This window comes from Pteropus alecto, unplaced genomic scaffold (assembly GCF_000325575.1).
Source record: "Pteropus alecto unplaced genomic scaffold, ASM32557v1 scaffold5, whole genome shotgun sequence".
Classification (NCBI taxonomy): Eukaryota; Metazoa; Chordata; class Mammalia; order Chiroptera; family Pteropodidae; genus Pteropus; species Pteropus alecto.
In genome coordinates, this window is record NW_006441953.1 from 21,938,541 (window position 1) to 21,957,093 (window position 18,553).

The window sequence follows — 18,553 nt, forward strand, 5'->3', positions numbered from 1 at the left end:
ATTTAACTACTCAATAAGTGACTTTTCAGTTATCTAATCAATAGTTCCATTGGGAACGAAAATAAAATAAAAACATTGCTCACTTAACTGTTGTAGCTTGAATCCTGTTGTAGCTTAAGGAGTGAGAAAGGGCTCTAAGTGTTCAGTGGGTTGGTTGAAACACGGGCTGAAAGGTGGCCTATAGTAAATGCAGTTGAAAGGCCAGATCAACCTCGTTACACTGTAGAGGGAGGTAGCCAAAGACTTAGGGACATGAACGTTAGAGTGCATTCATCATGTGAGATCTGCTCACCCAGCCTGGGCGGGTTGTGGAAGCCACTAGGCCGAGTGGAATGTACTTTTCATCCCAACTGGGAGAAATAAATATGTGAGAGGAGCCCCAGCATCCTTGAAGAGCTGTGTGGTCACTCTTCGTACGTCAGAGATTACAGTGGAAACAGCCGCTACTAAATTTGGATCCCTAAATACAGTGGGGATAAGGAGATCTCAGGGTGGCTTGGGTCATGTGGTCACACTTAATCACCAAAGACAAGCTGGATGTGGTTAGTGTATTGGGCAGTGGAGTCAAAGCAATAATCAGGACAGTCTGCCTCATTGAGACCTAGGGTAGTGACTATTGATTGTGAAACAGATGGGCAGTTTGCTAAATTCTCACCTGCTATGTATCAGTGAAAGAGTTTATAGGTCAAGTGAACAGAAGCCTAATTTGAATAACTGATATCAAAAGACTAATAGCTCCTTCATCAATTCCCAGAACTCCTTGAAAAAGGGGAGAATGAGTCCTCTTGACAAAGGACTCTACCACGATCCCCAAATCTTAACTGTTAGTCTTTCTCCAAGTCCTCCCCACAAAAGACCTATGACTTTTACCAGGGTGACTATGGACACCGTCTCTGAACTGACACTGATCCCAGGAGATCCAAAAGTCCCTGGGGTCCCCTAGTCAGAGGAGGGGTTTGTGGAGCTCAGGTGGTCAATGGGCTTCTTGCTCAGATCTGACCCATAGTGGCCCCAGTGAACCCCCAAAGCCATCATTGGCTATTTCTCCCGTTCTGGAATACATCACTAGGCAGATTTTCCACATCGGTTCTCTGACCTGTGCCGTGAGAGTAATTATGGTAGAAAAGGTCAAGTAGAAGCCAGAAGAACCACATTTACCTAGGAAATAAATCAAAAGCAATATCACATTCTTGGAGGAATATCAGAGATTAATACTGTCGTCGAAGACTTATGAAGGTTGCTGTTTCCCACCATAGCCTAATTCAGGTCACCTATTTGGCCTGTGCAAAAAAACCAGATGGATCTTGGGGAGTGACAGTGGATTATCATATACTTAACCAGGCAGTGACTCATTGCAAGGCCAGCAACACACCTTCTCTGTCCTCTATCCGTGATATTTTACATCTACAGCCCTATGTCATGATTTAGTCTGTAAGCACCCTACCACAAGATATCACACTGGTCCATTACCATGATGCTAACTGGATCTAATGAACAAGAAGCAGCAACTATTCTAGATTTCTTGGTAAGATATGCATTTATCAGGGTGTGGGAAATAACTCTAACAGAACGAAGGGACTTCCACCTCAAGGAAATTTTCAGGGGTTCAGTGGTACAGAGCATGTCAAGATATTCCTTCTAAGGTGAAGGATTAGTTGTTGCATCTGGCCTCTCCTACAACCCAAAAAGACGCACAATGCCTAGTGGGCCTCTTTAGATTTTGGAGGCTACCTATTTGTCATGTGGTTGTGTTGCTCTGGTGCATTTACTGAGTGAGCCAAAAAAGCTATTAGGGTTGAGGGGGGCCCAGAACAATAGAAGGCTCTGCAGCAGGTCCAGGCTGCAGTGCAAGCAGTTCTTTACGTGGGCCACATGATCCAGCAGAGTCAATGGTGCTTGAAATGTCGGCAGCAGATAGGGATGCCATTTAGAACCTCTGACAAAAAGCAATGATTTTATTTAGATGGACAGTAAGCAGGTTTTAAAACCTTTCCCATATCTTTCATTTTCTCCCCCTCTTCATACTTCTCCTGATGTGATGATTCATTTTATGTATCTATCAACTCGGCTGGGCCACAGTGCCTAGGTATGTGGTCAGACAATATTTTGGATGAATCTGTAAGGGAGTTTTTGATGAGATTAACATTTATCTTGTGGACTTTGAGTAAAGCAGGTTGTCTTCCGTAAGGTGGGTGGCCCTCATCCAATCAGCTGAAGGCCCAAGTAGAATAGAAGAATGACCTCCCCTGAGCAAGACAAAATCCTGCCGTAGCCAACTTTTGGACTTGAACTGCACCATCAGCTCTCCCCAGGGCCTCTAGCCCGCTGGTGCACCTTGCAGATTTTAGACTTGCTAGCCTCCATAGTTGCATCAGCCAATTCCCTAAAATAAATATATCTATATGTTAACAATATAGTGTTATTTATGTTTCTTTAGAAAATAATATACCCAATTTCTCCATACTGTGAAGTAAATTCCAGTAATTGAATATAGCAATCTTGAAAAGCAGTATCAAAGGTCTATAAAAAGGTTAATCTGTATCCCTAATCTCTAACTACCAACCTAGAATCTCTAAAATGCTTGTTCCGTGTTGAGAGGCACTGGCTAAGTTTGGTCTCTGGCTCCCATATTAGTTTCAAAAAAAAGATCAGTGCCAGCAATAAATTGAGTAGGTCCAAAGAGCAGAGTGAAGGTAAATGACCAAGTTAGCTTCATCAATGATATCTACATGTTTTCTAATTAAGGTCAAATACAGTTAGGATGAAACATTCTTAATTAGCTGTCTTCACTGGGAAGATTACCAGATAATTGCCAATTCTTGCTTTCACTGTTTGCTCCCCATAGATAATCTGAAGTATTGTTGAGATATAAATAGTAAAATTAAAATAAATTTTAATATAATGTATGTAGTTTATATTAGGATTTTAATTAAACACTTTAAAATAATAAAAATATTTCAAAATAAATAAATAAACTAGCACCAGCATTTATTTCTCTAGTATGATAGAAAGGAAAACCCAAAAACTTTGGTCAAATTTTAAGTTTTAGCCACTAGATGGCACTGACCAACTGTCTCTTATTAGCTTCGCAACCTTCAATCTCAGTTTATGTTTTCTATTGTTAGCAGACAAATTGAAGAGAGGAAAAATATAAAGGCTATTTACTGATGATGTTGAACAGGACAGAGATTTTATTAATGGAGAACCGAACACATTTTATAATTCAATCGCTAGCAAAATTATTTCCCTTATAGTCATATCTTTGTATGGTTAAAAGCAGAAAATAGAATCAGCATTTAAACACGCACAAAACATATACCCAGGTTAAATGCAATCAACATTGACTGGGAGTGTTTATCTTGACCAAATAATAAGTGGAGGGGAATGACTATAACATAATACATCTGCTGAGCTGCTTTGAAAAATTGTTTTTGACTACATGTAACAAACCATTTGCATTTTCATGATAATTGCACCCAAGGACACTAGTAGGGCTTGCAAATGTCAAGAGAAATTCTTTCTGCTGGAGACTTTTACCTCAAAGTAAAGAAAACGTGCTTGGGGGCCCGAGATTTAAATTTTATCACTGTTTGACACTTTAGGTTATATTTAACACTATTAAGTATAAAATATTAAACGTGGTCTATAATGGTCACTCAATGATGGCCTGATTACAAGGTAGAGCTACAATTAAGCCTCATGTGAGACATGAATAATATTATGCTATTATTTTTTAAAACCCTTTCAGAGGCAAAATTCTGAATTTAAAAAGCAGCAGGATCTTTGATAAATGGAGATCCTGGGAATATCAATAATGAAGCGATCCAAAGAATGTGTAGGCATTTCTCCCTAAAAGTCAAGAGGAGGAAATATTAAAGGCTGTAGATGTGAAGCAAGGTATCCATGGGCCTTAAAAACGTCTTTAAGAAACTGGGGAAGAAAGCATGAATGTTGAGTAGAGAGCTTCTCCAAAGCGAAAGAGGCAAATTTAACAGCATCCGGTGTATTTTTGGAGACAGCTGAGGAAGATCACCTTCGACAACCAAAGTTGGCATGTGTCCATCCCCTCTGCCTTCTTCCTGTGCCCCTTCATGGGTGGAGTCCATGCTCAGGTCATCTGAGAAGCCAGACTTTCAAACTATGTTGGGAGACGATCACCCCGTAGCCCACAGCCCCATCCTATTCATACTTATGAATAAGCATCATCAGAGTAATGAACTCATGCCCCTCTTTGAGATAACAATGAAGGAAATAAATGTATACTCATCGGATGCTCTTTTCCAGATGCCAAGTCTCTCTCTAGGTAGTAATTAGAAAGGAGTTTTACAGAACATTGAGCAATGGTGCCCTGGCAGCTTTTCTCTTTAAACAATTACTACCGAAAAGTTACTTTTGAGAGGAAATCCATTTTTTTGAAGAGATGAAGCTAGAGGCAGAAGTGAGGTGGGGACCAACGTGCATTTGTTAATATCTTTGAAAACAGAAAAGTGTAAGATTCAAGAGGCCTCCCTTAATCGAAGAAAAGACCTTTAAAAATAGCGATATGAGCCAGATGGCACATATTGAAATCAATATTCTCAGTCCTTTGGGGACAGGGTTTAATTCTTTCAGGTCCTATGTAGCATCTGATGCAGAGATTTGCACTTAGTGGGTGCCTAGTTAATATTTTTTGAGTCGGACTGAATATGACAGATACATACACACACACATACACACACACATACACACAGGGCTGGTGATCAGGAGAACACAAGCTGAAAAAGTTACTAATGCTAAAATCATGTCAAGTGTGGACAATCAATATTTCAGCTATAGTTGCTTAATTTCCAGGACATTTGTGTTCAATATAAAACTTAATAGCATAAACTTTGACTTTGAGATTAAATGAAGTAATTCAGAAAAGCAACAGAAGCTTTTCTTATGTTAAAGGCATTGTTTCATTTATTCATTCAATCATTCATTCAATAAACGTTTTGTAATATGATAGGTAACAGTCTGATGATGCCTTGAAGTTTATAGTATGGTGGATAATTCTTCTGAAGCAGAACCATGCACAGAGAAAAAATGACCAAGACATTCTCTGAATCAGGATGGAGTAGGGTCCAAAGACTTCCTGTAATGAAACAGTGGCCTCCCTACACTCGTTCTGAGGCTCTATTTTTCAGCTTCCATCCTCTTTTCCATACTCTCCTTTGCCACGCAGGGGCTGGGACTCTGCAGACTGCATTTCCCCTACTCCAGATGGCTCCCTGTTAAACTTTGCCAACAGGGGGCACTATAGGAAGACTGGAAGGTAGCCGGAGGTGGGAGACTTACCCATTTCTATTGTCTTGTTGTCCCCGTCAGTGTCAGGCCAGCTCAGCAGCTAGTTTCAATGAACTAGATTTGGTGCATACTTTCAGAAGCAGCCTTAACAAGTCCCTAGGAGATACTATCCCCAGTGGGTTAGTCATCTCCAAAACTTAATCGCAGCCCCATGGGCACCAGCAGAAGTCAGCAGGGCCACTTCTTCAGTGGTCTGGATCCTACCTCCACCAACATCTTTTCTAAGTTTCCAGGTTCTAGTTGCTCAATCCTTTTTCCCTTTGCTCCCCCAGCCTTAGGGATAGCGACGGCTTCCTGTAGCTACCTACTCTGTGTGACCTCAGTGTCCACTTTTGTAGCCTTTGTCATCGTCCAACACCTTGTCAACCCACTCTCTATATAACATTGTTGCTATTAAAATTGCTGGTGTTTTCTGTTTTCCTCATGAAACCCTGACTAATATCCTCCCCATCACTCTTCTTCCCGTACTACTTCTCATCCTTCCCTGGCTAACACCTCATAATGTCAGTTAGCTATCATTCTTATTCATTGTCCCCCATACTCCATTTGAATAGAAGCTCCTTCAAGGCAAAGAATTTGTGTTTTCTTTGCTACTGAATCCCCAGCCTTCAGAACATTTCCTCAATACATATTTGTTGAACAAAAGAATGAATGAAGGATGCTGAATTAGAGAGAGAGAGAGAGAGAGAGAGAGAGAGAGAGAGTGAGAGAGAGAGACTGATTTATGGCTGTTACCAGTCTACTGCTCTTACCCTTCTCTTCTCCACTGCCCTACAACATTCTCATCCCTGTTTCTCTATTACCTTCCTAGAGCAAACTCAGCTTTTACTGCCACCTCCTATGCTTGTTGGTATAGGGATAAAACTATCAATACTGGACAGTTTGGATCGGTGGTTCTCCAGGGGACATTTGGCGATGTCTGGAGACCTTTTACATTGTCATGACTGGGAGGTGAAGTGGGTAGAGGCCAGTGATGCTGCTAAACATTGAATGTACAATGTTCAGGACAGTCCCCAAAAACAAAACAAAAAAAAGCAATTTGATACAAAATGTTACTAGTGTTGCTATTTAGAAACCCTCGTTTAGACATTATTCTGTTTAGAAACAAGGGAGTCCTCAGATAATATTTTTAGGCACCTTTTGATCCTCTAAATTTATTTCTTTGTACAAGGCCAAGTATTCTTAGTGAAAAAAGATGCAGCTCACTTGATCATGGCCAAAGATCCAGATACTTTTTTAAGAAAATGATATTTGGAATCCTGTAGACAGAATATCCAGATGATTGGCTACATATCTGTCTCTTTGGCTGGACTCTTTTTAGAATTATATAGACAAACCCGGTGATTAAAAGTAGGGTAGTGATGTGATCGCTATAGATGAGGGTGGGAGTGGGGGCTCAGGTTGTTTATGAAGGTGCATAAGAAATGTTTAAAAGAACAGAGTGTCTTCTTTTTATCGATTCACATCCCATAATTATAATTATAAGAGCCAGCTGTTTTTTTTCCCCCCTCAAATAATCTAGAGAATAGCTATTAACTGGAGATACAGAGTTTAAAAATGACATAAATCACTTGGGTATTTGCATTTTGAAGGTCATTTTGGATGAACCAGGTGGTTTCCTCCTAGACTTCAATTATCAACATCTATTTTCTTAAAAAAAAAATTGACCCACTTGGGTAATTGCTATTCTGATGAACTCCAACCCTAAGCTTCTTCCTCTACTCCCACACTTCCTTGAACAAGTTCACTCTATCATGTTAGCTACCAAAATATCCAAAAGGTATATTTTCTTCTTATTGTATGGCAGCAATCCCATCTCATACATCAAGTAGATGCAAAGTACAGTGCAACTGTCATAAATTTCTCCAGCACAATTCCCAGAGTCATTACTTAGTGTCATCCTCTTTCCAAACTATACTTACTAACTTTTCAGTAAACACATTTGAGTCTTCATCTTTATTTATTATCCTTTAAGTTATAACTCTACTAATCAGGTAATTAAAGATGGTCATTAAAAGGACATTTAGTTGGGTTCACATACTTGCTGCTAAAACTGCAAGTTGTTCAAAGGCACTAAAAATAACATATTCCAGAGAGTACTTGTGACATTTGCCAGATAAAATAAAGATGTCCACTTAGATTTAACTATCAAATACACTTTTTTTTTTTCTCAACATAAGCATGTCCCATGTAACATGTGGGACCTAACTGTACTAAAAAAAAAAAAAAGTGATTTATCTGAAATTCGAGTTTAACTGGGTGCTCTCTGTTTTTATTTGCTCAGTACAATAATCTTAGTGCCTGTCTGCCAAGGGCTTACATCTTTGTAAACTCCTATAATACACAATTGATTTTAAGTGATATTAGTAAGAATACTTTCTCTTTATGTGATTTGTGACTCTTCTCTTTTAAGAGTTGCTCACAAAAGAATTAGAATCCATAGAAATGTTTACATCACTGAAAACAGTGCAGTCATAAACACTTGTTTAAGTGATGGATCCACAGTATCCTGAAAACAGTCTCTACGTACCTTTTGCAAAGTACATAGTTGCTGTTTCCTTCATGGTCTAATACAACTTAAACTCAGTCCCCTTCTCCATTCCATGGGGAAAATCCAGTGATTCCTCTTTTGGTTGATGATCAGTGGACATGGCATGTGAAGAAAATAACTCCTGAGCCGTGTCACATATGGTCATCGAACCAGACTTGGGTTCAGCTGATTTGATTACCTGAGTTTTCTCCTGATTAATTCTGAATGACACAGAGAAATCAATCCTGAGGACAGACAAAATAATCATCAAGTCAATTGATTCAGTTCTGTAAACTTGGCCTTAACCTCCTCCTCTCAACGTATGCTCATTTCAAAGAGATTTCAACAGATAATGAGGGGGGAAAAAAAAGAGCTATGGAGGTAATATTTTTCTCAGAATCTGCTGTTTAAAAAACCAATAATTTTAACCAATTCCATTAAATGCAATTTACTAGCTTTAGGAATCCTTTTGTTTTTCATTTTGGGGGTCACATAAAATGTCTACCCTAAACTGAATACCATATACTAAGTAATTCCACCTCAACTTCCCCACTCAAAATATTTAAACAAAATTCCTTCTAACAACATATTGGTGATTTGTATCAGAGAAAACATTCTATTAAAAAATAAAGTTAAATGTTTTGCCTTTCTATATCCAGGCATGATAATAGAAGGTTTTTTCCCCCTAGGTGAAAATTATCTCTGCTGTTCCTAATATAGGTGTAAATACCTCCTCACTTTACAATACCAAAGACCAGATTCCTAAATATCACTTATTCATGAACTTACCACCTAGGGCTTGAAAGCCTGCTCTGTAAAACATACTGATACTGGTCAGGAGACTGTAGACACCAAAATGAAGGGGAAGAAAAGGAGGAAGCACAGTTTTACTGTGAGCACTGGTTGCATCAAAAGCAAGAGTAAAGAAGTTTTCAAAGTAGAGCCAATAAAAAGATTTGAATAATTATATATATCTAAGAAGTCAAAGAAGTGTCCTGGAAGTACGATATGATTTAACGAACAATATGGGTTTGTCACCTGAACCAAGAGAACAAGAATATATCCATCACAAAAACAAAGTCAAAAAACAAACAAACAAACCAACCCCCAAACTCCCCTGCAAACAACATGTGTCATGGAAGCATGATATAAAATGTACTTGGAAACTCCAGGCATTTTAGAAGGTTCGAACACCAAGGATGAAGTGAAGGGTAAAAATGAGACCACAGAAGCGAGAAGGGCCCTGACGCTTCTTTTGAAGTAATGATGGATTATCTAAGAAAACCGAGGAGCAGAAGCTGAGCTGCCAAAGGGGGCAGACTGGCTCATGAGAGCTCGAGGAATGGCAGTCAACTGTAGTTCTAGTGAAAGGAGAACTAGAAGCATCTACAGAGGAACCAAGGACCCAGGGTGCTCTAGAGGGATCAGAAAATTTGAAAGCAATTGGAAGTTTGCATTGTGGCATTTGGATACAATTCATTCATTCACCGAACATTGATTAAGAAGCTGTCGGGTGACAGCACTAGGCTAGATGTTCCAAGAGAAAGATAATTAAAATATTGTGTCTCCTTTTATTACTGTCCTATTGCTGCTTTAACAAATCACCACAAACAGTGACTTAAAACAGCACGAATTTATTATCTCACCATCCTAGTGGTCAAAAGTCCAAATATATCTCACTGGGCTACAATCAAGGTGTTGGCAGGACTGCATTCTCTTCTGAAGGCTCTAGAGAAAACTCCATTTTCTTGCCATTTTCAGCTTCTAGAAGCTGCCTAATTTCCTTGGCTTGTGGCCGCCCCGTCAATCTTCAAAGCCGGCAATGACTAGTCAGATTTTTCTCACACCACATCACATCACTCTAAACAGACTGCCTCCCTCTTCCAATCTGAAGGACTCCTGTGATTGCATTGGGCCTACCTGGATATTCAAGAATAGTCTTCCCATTTCACGGTCAGCTGATTAGCAAACTTAATTCCATCTGCAACCTTAAGTCCCCATGTAACATAGCACATTTACAGGTCCCAGGGATTAGAACCTGGATATCTTTCAAGAGAAGTCATTATTTTGCCTAACGCACTCATCTGAGAAGCTTATGGTCTAGTACCAAAAGACATTGGTAGGATGTACCACCCACAGAGGCCAATGAATCTTACAAGACAGGCTTAAGGAGATGAAAATACCCATTTCATCAAGGACAGGGAACAATGTAAGGCCCGATCCACTCATCAAATGAGGTTAAAGCTGAGCATTGATACCTTGATGATTTATTGGGCTAGAGAAGCAGATTTTTTTTTTTTTTTTTTTTGCTTTATTTAGGTTAGCCTTTGTTAGGGATGGAAGAGCCTGGTAAAACTACAGGAGAAAATTCACCATGAAACAGAGTAAGAATAAAAGATCAAGCAAGTCTGATCTTTTCCAGGTGGGATAAACAGTGAACACTCAGTGGACAACGTTTTCCGGTTGCTAGGCTGACTAGCTGTGGTGGCTGAGTTGTTTATCTTTAAGAAAACATACCTATATCATTTTCCTTGACAACTACAATATAATCTGTCTGGGAGTTGTTCATCATTTAAGAAAGGGCGAAAAAAAGTCTTCTCCCAGAAAGTGCTCGAATCTGTGAGCTGAAATGATAACATCATGAGAGGCATCATAATTTATCTGGAGCATGTAAATCATCGGGGCTCCCTCTGAGGATGCTCGCTAAGATGATGAATAGCTCTATGAGCTGTAAGATCAACCCCAAGCAATTCACCAGCGAGGCTTTGACAGGAGAGCTGCCTCCCTGTGTGTCCCGACTGGGAAGAGGCAATGACTTAACAGATATGAAAATTCAGTTTTTAACCAGTTGTTAAAATGTTCGGTTTAAGATTTTACCCAAAAAAGCACATTCTGGAAAGAGTTGAGCAATTATCCCAAGACAGTGATTAAAATAGAAGCTGGAATGGGTAGCACTGGCCTGCCAAACATGGCTTCTCTTCACCTGATGTGCTCTGCTGTGTCTCAACTTGCTGATTCTGTCAGTGTGACTAGTCTGATAGGCAAAGAATATCCTGTATCTTCCAAGACAACAGGTCCCCAATATGTCTACCTCCTGCACAAAGTGAAAGGGAAATATCATTTTGTGTGCTCTATTTTAGAAAATCTAACTCTTATAGTAAAAGATCAGTAGGTAGCAGTATATTGAAGCTTTCACTGTATTATTACTCTGTGTAAGTGTAGATGATATAATTATTATTATTATTATTTTTGGTTTTAGCAACTATTATGGACTGAATGTTTGTGTCCCCATATCCAAATTCCTTTGCTAAAGCCTTAACTCCCAATGTGATGGTATTTGGGGGTGGGGCTTTTGGGAGGTAATGAGGATTAAATGAGGTAATGAGGGTGGGGCACCCAGGATGGGGTTAGTGCCCTTATAAGAGTAGGAAAACATCACGCTCCCCTTCTCCCCTATCTTTCTCACATGCGCACATGGAGGAAAGGCATATGACCTCAAGTAAGAAGGTGGCTGTTTACAAGCCAGGAAATGGGTCCTCACCAGCAACCAGATCTACTGGCACTTTGATCCTGAATTTCCAGGCTCCAGAACTGTGATAAATAAATGTTTGTTGATTAAGTTACCCAACCTGTAGTATTTTTGTTACAGCAGCTCAAGCTTAGACAGTAATTTAAGAGTAAGAAATATCATTAATTTTTATATTGTTTGTATCATCTATCATAGTGATTTCAATATTGAGAGTAGTCAATATATTATTATTAAAAATAATGAATGCTAATATGATGATTATACGAGACATGGATTGAGTGTTTACTCTGTGTCAGGTGCCGTGCTAAACGCATTACATGTTTTATCTTAATTCTCATAGAAGCCATTCGTGATAGTATTATCTATCCATATTACAGCTAAGGAATTAAAGTTAAAAGAAATAAAACTGACCACTCAAAGTCTCCTAGCTAGGAAGCCTCAGAGCTGTGATGTGAACCTTGGTGTTTCTGACTCTATAGTGAGAATCTTACTCCATGCTAGCCTAACTGGATTAGTTTCCCAGGCTTGCCATAACAGATTTCCACAGACTGGTGGCTTTAAACAAAAAAAAATTTATTGTCATAAAGTTCTGGAGGCTAATATCAAGGTGTCAGAGGACCATGCTCCCTCTGAAGGCTCTGAGGAAGACTATTTCTTTGCCTCTTTCTGGATTCTGGTAAGGTCCCTGCAATCCTTGGCCTTCCTTGCCTTGTAGACCCAGCACTCGGTCTCTGCCTTCATCTCCACATGGTCTACTTCCCTGGGTCTCTCTGTGTCCTCTCCTCTTTGTATAAGGACACCACTCATTGGATTAAGGTGTCACCCCAGTCCAGTATGACCTCCTTTTAACTAATGAAGTCTGCAAAGACTGTTTCCAAATAAGCTGACATTCTGAGGTCCAGAAACATGTGGATGGGGCGGAGGATGCTGTTCAAACCACTGCACTAACCTTTATGTCTCCTCTTCTTCCACTCTCTGATCTGAGCATCCTCTTTTTTTGACAGCTCTGTCACTTATTGATCTTCCTTACTCACCATGCACCCTTCACCTCCTATCCCTTAGTCTCGTGATTACTCTGCCTTCACACAGTCTTTTCTCTGTAACAGTCCATGTTCAAATTTCTCCTTTATATAAGGACATCATTCATCTTAGAGTCGAGTCCACCCTAATGAGCTCGTTTTAACTTAATTACCTCTTAAATACCCTATTTTCAAATACAGTCACATTCCGAGATCCTGGGGGGACTTTAGGACTTTGACATAGGAATTTCGGGTGGACACAATACAGCCCATCACAGGATGATTGAGGAGCTGTGGACTTCGGAGCCAGAGCAGCATGGATTCAAACCTGAGCTCAAATCATGTGATCTCAGGGAGGCATCTCCACGCTCTGGCCTCAATTATGTCCATTATGAAGGAGGACAAATGAGACTTCGCAAAGGGTGTGCTGCACTTAGAGCTAGTGCCTGGCAAAGAGCAGCTGCTTGATAAATAGTAGCTATTATTCTATTGCTAATGCTCAGTGTCACCAGCATAGTTTATGATGCTTCTGTGGACAACAGTTTCTCTCCCATGTCTTCTTCCTTCTTGGCTAAGCTTCCTGTAACTGGAGGACCTTTACAAAAATGTTTGTCCAGCAGATTCCTGTCCCTGTTATCAGGACAGTTGGGACAATGAGAAGTTTTCTGGTCTCTCTTTTGTCTCAATTCCAAAGACTGATCCTGCATTTTGTGAACCTCTCCTTGACTTTTACTGGAAATTTAAAAAAAAAAAGGGGGAGGTGCGGGGGGAGGGGAGAGAGAGAGGAGACTGTGGTCTTTGCCTTCCAGTAATATAATGGAGTCTGTTTCCTTGGGGTTTGGCAGAAAGAGGTGCTGGTGGCAACATGACAGGGTCATGCCCTCCTGCCGATGGTTGCTGTTCCCATTGAGGCCCCCCCTAACACAGACTGGGGCCACAATGCAACCTGTCACCAGGCAGCCCTGGGAAACACAAATCATGTTTTGGAATAAAACAAACAAACATCAGCCTTTGAATACTCTCACGCCCAAGGTCATTTGTGTCACCCACACGGCCTGTGGGACCCCAGAGAAATATAAAACCAGCAAGCAGTCCTTTGATCTTGTACCTTCTTTGGAACGATTTAATCAATTAACCATGAAGTCGCTCCACTTTGCTTATGCAAGCCTATATATAAAATGACTTTGGTCTGGCTGACACTTTACTGCATCTGAGATCAAAGATTGAAGCAAATACCATATTCGGCCAGGAAAATTCTGAGGCTTTTCCCCAGCATACTCCTCCCCCAGCTCTTAGAAGCACTTTACTCTCAAGGAGAGAGAGGGGAGAGTTTAGATGTTGATGGACACAAAAAAAGCTTCATGAGGATCTCAGGAGCCCATCAGGATAATATGCGAGGTGGTGGGCAGCCGATGCTGGGGGAAACTCAGATAGTACACAGTCCATTTTAAAAGTTCAAAATGTAGGGGGGAGAAAAAAATGAAATGCACTTTCCGAGGGCATTTTGAGAGTGGCCTCCTGTTTAGGAAATTAGGACATCACTGTGAGATTAGTTATCTGGATGGGAGCAGGCACTATATCTCTTAGACTCAAGATTGCTGTCCAACCTAATTGCCTGCCATTAATGATATACAATGCTGTCATTCTCAGGAATAAGGCTCCTTCTCAGGCATGTGTGCATTCGTGAGTGGATGTGGGAATAGAATGGTGGTTCCCACCACTTTTCCACAAAGGGAGAGTTGAAAACGATCATTTGTGGGGAGCCTACTGTGTTTGGGGACAGTGCTAGGAACTTTACATATTATCTCAACGTTCATTGACAACCCTGGGGAAGGCACACTGTATTGTCAGCCTTCTCAGATGATGGACCAAAATCTCGGAGCAGTTCAAAGGCTCGCTCGGGGTCAGAGAGAGACTCCAAAACCCCAGTTCTTAAAAACGCCCGCTCGTCATCGCTTACTTGTGTAATTTGTCACCTATGGGCTTCATCCTGTGAAAGATTTGCTCCATCATTCATCCTAAAATAATTTATTTTCTGGATTTCAAGTTCAGACATCTATAACTGCTGATCATAGCTTTTGGTCAGCATGAGCTAACCAGTTTCAGGACCCTGAGCTCATAAATTCCCAATCAAAATAGAAGAAGGTACAGACTCATCACAGGAAAATAAAGTATACTGTTCTAAAAGATTGAAAATAATCATAACTCTTCATTAAGCACCTCTCGTGTGCCAGTTGTGGTTCTGGGCACCTTGCTTATTGGGTCATTAATCCTTCCCATGTCCTGTAACATAGACATTTCTATCCCCATTCGACAGACACAGAATGAAGGCTCAATAAGGAGAAAAACTACCTCAGTCTTTCTCAGCTAGTAACCTGGATTTGAATCTCAAGTGCCTTTCACATGGCTTCTGGATAGTTCTTAATTATCTTGTTAGAATATTCAGATTTAAGAATCCAGAGTGGTGAGCTATTGACGTAGGAAGTACAATTACAGCATTAAAGAAAAAGTGATAGGCATTAAAGTTTCTCTCCAGATTTGAAGAGTTCTGCAAGATGAAGGCATCTCACAGAATCACTGCGGTCGAGCCCTTGACCTCGGTGGGAACACCCAGTGGTTTTCCAACATGCGAAGCTCCATGTCAGCACCAACACGCCAATGACCGTTCAGGTTAATGCTTATTTTATGTTGAAAGTATTTCCTAACACTGTTCCAAAGAGAAAAAGACAAAGGGTTATTTAGAAGCATTTTCAAATAACTGGCTCTAAACACAGTCAAACCGAGCAAAGGAAAAGTTACAAAAGAGAGAAGTAAAATAGGTTTTCCAATCAATTCCAAGAAGAATCCAGAAGGTAGAGATATCTGCAGAGTCCAGATGGGCAGAGTCGAGCCACCGTCATCGTGGGAAGCACAGCGGAAAGTTTGGGGTGAGGTCTGGGAAGGAAGAGAGCATGGCTGTGCTGCTGAGGGATTGTGGTCCAGGGAGCTGGAGCGGGAAAGAGCGGCCTGCACTGAGTCATCCTTAACAGCCCACGTGGCAGCCACTGGGGCTGGAAGCACTGGGGAGACTAGAAGAAGCAGATGTCCGTGTGGTCAGCAGGGTAACTGAACTGACCAGAAATTCTGAAAAAGAAGGGTGTGGTTTAGGTTTATGATCCAGGAGGAAACCAGTGAGCGGAGGTGGTTCCCATGCAGCAACCAAAGCACTGGACGAGGATGCTCTCGAGTGTTCCGGTTGCATTTGGAAGCTCCCTTCTAAGAGAGCAGCTATTGCCAAAAAAAAAAAAAAAAATTAATTTTCAGCGAAAACACTCCACATAGGGAATGAGACAGAATTACTGATAATCATAGCTACTGTCTATTGACTGTTTAATAAGTGCTTATGTTAAGTACCTAAGCACGCCATAAAGTATAAGTCGTTTACCCTCGCGGCAACCCAACAAAGTGGATGCTATTTACAGATGAGGAAACTGAGGCACTGAGGAGTAAATTGACTCGCCCAAGGTCATTTGGGGGTTGAAAGTCAGACACCGCACAGCAGAGACCACCTGCTGGCCATCATTATTACAATGGCTCATGGTGCATTTTAGAGCAGTGGCATCTTCAGACAGCTTCCGAATCAGTGTTCCTTTCGACGGGTTAGAGAACTTCACCCAGGGTGTGGAAGGTTGTTGAACATTCCCTTATCATAGTGCTTAATTTTTAACTGGTGTGGATGTTTTTTTCTAAGACATAGAATTTAAAGATCTTAGCATAGTCCTGATATTTCTGCCAAACGTTAGGTCTCTCTGGGGAGCAGCTGCCTTAGAAATGAATAAACTAGAGGCTTGGCATTTGGGAACAAAGTAGTTGACCCCTTAAAGAGAACCCTTGAGGAGAGGTAAGTGACCCATCCTGAGTGTCAAACACCCAGGTTAGGGCCATGCCCACACTACTATAAATGCCATCGGCCCCCTGAGGAAAACAGAAATGGACGGCATTATCATTCCCTCCAGCTGGAAACTCAGCTGTATTTGACCTTGGTGGTATTTGAACATTAACATTGTATTTTATTCAATTATTGGTGCCTTTTCCATTTATCACGGTGACTCCGAAGGCAAGGGAAATTTGAAAAATGAAAGCCTTATAGGCTCTGGTCAGAGAACACCACCTTAGTAGCCTGCTCTGCAATGACTACTAAACATGAACTGTGACAAGAAATAAATTTAGTGTTCAGGGGTGATTAACCAAAGTAGCGGTCTCCAAAGTTTTTTGATCATATGTTAAACATTTTTGAGCATATTTGACAAATATAGCTATATTCATTTATTACTGGATTGTATACACAAAATATTTAGAAAATATATATGTATATGTTGTAAAACAAACGGAAACAGAATAGGATGGGATAAAAATAAATGTACCTGAAAATTGAGTTATTTTCTCCCGTTGGCCCTTGGATTGCTTTTGCTCACATCCTGGGGGGTCTGCACCCCCTTTTGGGGAGCTAAGGCGTAGAGGATACGTTCATTCATCTCTGTGGCTTTTTGACTGTTGTTCCTAGGTCAGGTTAAATAATCAGAATGCTGCTTACTTGGATTTCATTTTGTTGATTTTTATAGAATGTGGTGTTTTCTTCCCTCCAAATTTGGTTTTGGTCATATGACCCTGAGGGAAATTACGACAATAAGAGATGGTTCTAGAACATTTGTTACTCATTTGAGGGCTTTGGTTGAGAATGTGACCCACTTTCTAAACCATTGTCCCTTTCCTAAAATATTTCTCAAGCTTCAGTGTCAGGAAATTTTGGGTTTCTTCAGACAACTGATCTGTTCTGTTCTGAACATGGGCTGTGATCATGTTTCCCACTGCCGTGGCCACCAGGGGTCTCAGACTTTCACGTGCCAGCCTCTCTTCCACTTTTCAAAGCGTTAAGACACTCATGTCTTGCATACTTGGTTGGACTCTCTCTCAAACCTCATTTCACCTTACTCCTACTAGTTTATCTAATTAGAAAAAGCACATCAGAAGAGCTATTATTTATTGGGCCTGTACTATGTACCAGGCATATTTGGGGGAACTTTATGTGCATTATGTATTTCTAACAATGACACAGTAAAGAAAATACTATTCTTTAATATTACAGAGGAGGAAAACCAGAGTTGCTTGACTGCAAATCTAGTGTTCTCTATCCGCTTTTGTTGTAGATGTAACTTAGTAACCTACCTCAAGTCCATTTTAGAAACTGAGACTGATAAATCATCATATCGATGAGGATAAACCTAACATCTCCCACATTATAAACTGTCTACAAGCAGAGTCGTATGAAATCCAGATAAACAAACAAACAAAAAATCTCATTTCAAAATCCTATTCTGAAATTCCTAGATCAGGCCCAGGGCTGTTGCTTGACGTGGAAGAGACCAGCTACCTGTTGGCTAAAGTGAGCTCTTCTAGAAAAAGGGGGAAAAAAACTTGGTTTCTACTTGTAGAGTCACAAGCAAATTCCATGCACTTTTAGAATCTTTCTCTTGTCCTTCTGTCCAGGCATCCTGCTATGTCTCCTGCTCTCCTGCTCGTCTTGATTCAGAGCTTTCACACAGCCTATCAGCCTAAACAGTCCTCTTTGCCATCGAACTACACCTAGCGCCCTTGGTCTGCTCAGGTTCTAGCTTGCTATTCATAGCACCTACCCTTGTCTACAGCAATGCTCTCCAGCAGAATTTTCTGTAATGATGGAGACGTTTTCCACCTGCACTGTCCAAGATGAGAGCTGCAAGCCACCCATGGCTATCGGACACTCGTAATGTGCTGGTTTCAATACCTCATAGGTTCGCTCAACAACTAACACGTTAAATAAAATCTTTGTTATAATCCATTTTATATTTATCTGAGACACTTGGATTTACCTTTTTGGAAATTACACTGCAGCTGTGATGGAAGGTTTATGATGAATTTATCAGATACGTTTCTCCTTGGAAACACACATCACCCTTAAATCCAGACCATTACAACAAACGCTTACCATATTCTGAAGTCAACACAGGTAGCAAGGGGCCTCAAAGTGAATCCCAAATACATTATCTAACTGAGCAGTGCCTGAATAGGAAAGAAATGATAATTATCATTCTTCCTTTTTTTTTTTTTTAAGCAGTAGACTCCTATACACAT